Below are 3046 nucleotides of genomic sequence, written 5' to 3'. Positions count from 1 at the left end.
GTCGCCTCCTGGGACCTGCCAGGCTCAGCGGGAGCGGGGCGCGGCACCTGGGCTGCCCCAGCCATGAGACAGAGACACCGGGACTGGCACCAGGAGACTAAGGTCCTAGTCCTGCCCTGACTCCCCGTCGGCATTTGAGGTTGCACTTGGCATATGATGGCAGCACCTGCACGTGTCAGGCTGTACCTTCCACATTATGAGTATACATGATGGGTGAGGGTCCATATTGATACCACAGAATTATTACATAGTAATCAAATGGTGATCTTGAACTGGTGAGTTGTTTTTAACTTCACCTGTCTCTGCCAAACTAGTTTTTCTATGACTAAAATTAATTTGGGTCTTAGCTACAGGGCCTACGCTACGCTCAAAAAATGGTAAATGAGAGGAAACGAAAAATTGATGCTGAATGTCAAGTTTCCAAAGATAGTTGGACCACTGATTTTTTTGTTATTGAACAAAACGAGAACATCCTGTGTCTGATTTGCCAAGAGAAAGTAGCTGTCTGCAAGGAGTACAACGTGAAGCAGCATTATTCTGCAAAACCTGCCAAACTGCCGGGGGTCCCTGCCCGGCACCAGCCCCCCCAGATGTCTCTGAAGAAGCGACGAGATCTACTTTTTGACAGCAGCAAGTTCTCCCCGAGGGGAGGTGCACCGCTCCTGGAGGCACTGTAATACCAGGCCGATGCGTGGAGTGGATGGAGCAAGCTCCGAGTCCATCTCCCAGTTCCAAAAATCCATTTAATATAAAGTCCTCACATCGAGGACATATCAGATATTAAACTGATAAGAACAGATTGACTTTTATTAGTAGATGCTAAGGATTGTAAAGCCAAAAAAAAGATGACAAAGCCGATAGGGAAATACAGAGCACCCGGGCGAGGGACTAACAATATAAGGATGGGGGTGGGGTGGGGAACCATCTGCTGTATGTGCCCCTGCTGCCCGCACCTATTGCACAGCTTGGGCTGGTCGTGATACACCACATATCCCCTACACGGCCCAACTTGCACCGCTGAAGCCAAGTGCTTAACCGCCCCAGGGCTCCCCACCACCTCATGGAGCACCACTTCCGCCCTCCATGCCCCCGTCCAAACCCCCCACCGATCACATTCTTTTTCTACAAACGTCACACTCTCCACCCTCTGCTCCAACCATCTTCTCACGTCGTCCTTCTGCGCCATGTCTGTAAACATCTTAATATATAGCACTCTCTCCCGTGCCTTCTGCCCCATATCAAACACCAACCCCTCCAGCTCCCCTCTGTCCAAGGCCTCCTCATGCGCCTTGCAAAAGGCAGCATAACATTTCTCAGTCTCAAAAGTCACGTTCCAGACCTTCCTGTTGTCAAAGGCCACCACGCAGTGCAAGTCCCTCGGATTTACTTTGAGGGTCTTCAAATGGACCTTGGCCATAAAGTCTCCACGCCGCAGAGTCTTGTTTCTCTTATATCCCTCAAGGACAAGGCTTACCTTCACCATCCATTTTCTTCCTCTTCAGGATCCGCCACTCCTACCGCCTCCTTCTCTTGCCCCAGGGTCTCCCGACGACTTGGTGCCACCAGCGATGCTCCTCTCTCTTCAGGGGTCTTCTGCCCCCCCGCTCCCACTTGGGCCTTCCCTTTCCGTTGCACACGCGTCCACCCTTCCTCCTCCTCCGCCATTCGCTCATCAACTCTGTTGTCGTTGTCCCTTCCGCCGATCTGGTTTCCCCATCGCCACCGCTGCTCCTGAACTCTATACTCCTCAGCTCTCATCTCCGCCGTCATTTGCATACCAATCTGCATCCCGATCTGCATATTGGGCCTCACCTTCGTAGCTGCCATCTCTCTCTGCACCGCTGTCCCCTCCGTCTTCCCCGGTGCTCTGATCATGGCCTTCTACAGGCCTCACATCGAGGACGTATCAGTTCTCAAACTGATAAGAACAGACTTTTATTAGTAGATGTTAAGGATGGTAAATCCAAAAAAAAGATGACAAAGCCGGTAGGGAAATACAGAGCGCCCGGGCGAGGCACTAACAATAGAAGGATGGGGGTGAGGTGGGGAACGCAACTAAGTTACATGCGATACAAAGTTAGCCAACTAAGCCCGGGGGAGAGGGGAGTGGGGAAGGGGAGGGGGGCGTTTCGCAACGCTGAGAGAAAAAGAAGATAGAAACACACATACCCGTGACAATGGTCCGCAATGGTGGAAGAAGTGGTCCAAGGAAAAAGTGTCTCAGTCTGGAAATAGTCTATCGCGGGGGTCCTCCTCGGGTGGCGCAGGGTCGTTGTCCGTTGAAGTGAAGGTCTGTCTGGTGCAGAGTGGGGGGGTGTTCAGGCGGTCCCCTCTGAGTCCGGTCCGGTGGCTGTTCTCCTGGTGGGATCCGTGTACTGGTGGTGGGCTGTGATGTGCTCCACCTAAATGTCGCGGGACCACCGGATGGTGTCGGACACCATGACGCAGCGCATCAGCTTGGTGTAACGGCGGGAGACGCGGCAGGCACGCAGGACGCTCTTGTTACTGGGGTCCCAGGCTCTGAGCGTTCCCACGATGAGGACGTCGACCGTCACGTCGTAGCCGTGGCCCCTCAAGGTGTCGGCCAGCGGGGCGTACTTCTCCCGCTTGCGAGCCCGGGCGTCTGTGAAGGCTTGGCGCCGGTTCTGGAACGGGATGGTGACGTCCACGATGACGATCTTCTTGACCTCCTCGTCGGTGATCACGATGTCGGGGCGCATCTGGCTCTTGCAGCCCGGGACGGTGCGGTTGATGGAGACCTGCCCCGCGGCGGCCGGGATGGCCCTCACCGGACGGTCCTGGACGGCGTTGTGGCGGAGCTGCCAGGCCCTGGCGTGCAGCTTGCAGCTGCGCAGCACGTGGGGGAGGGTCTCGGCCGCGTAGCCGCACCGTCGGCACCTCTTGTCCCGGTGGCCAAAGTGGACGGCCCCGTTGAGAGGCAGGCACTTGAGGCGGGCGCGGTGGAGGAAGCGACAGTCCGCGAAGCACGTGAAGTTCCCGCTAGGCATGAAGTGGTTGCTGGCGTCCCACTTCGAGGTGACGCCGA

The 3046-nt window shown here is 55.6% G+C and overlaps 1 pseudogene; it reads right to left on the bottom strand.

Moving 5' to 3' along the window:
* Positions 1-646: 646 nt before the first annotated feature.
* On the bottom strand, positions 647-847 carry LOC132247821 (U2 spliceosomal RNA; annotated as a pseudogene).
* Between the last annotated feature and the right edge of the window lie 2199 nt (positions 848-3046).

This window comes from Alligator mississippiensis, chromosome 1 (genome assembly GCF_030867095.1).
Source record: "Alligator mississippiensis isolate rAllMis1 chromosome 1, rAllMis1, whole genome shotgun sequence".
Lineage (NCBI taxonomy): Eukaryota > Metazoa > Chordata > Crocodylia > Alligatoridae > Alligator > Alligator mississippiensis.
The sequence above is the reverse complement of the archived record's forward strand: the minus strand, read 5'-3'. Positions and strand labels throughout refer to the sequence as shown.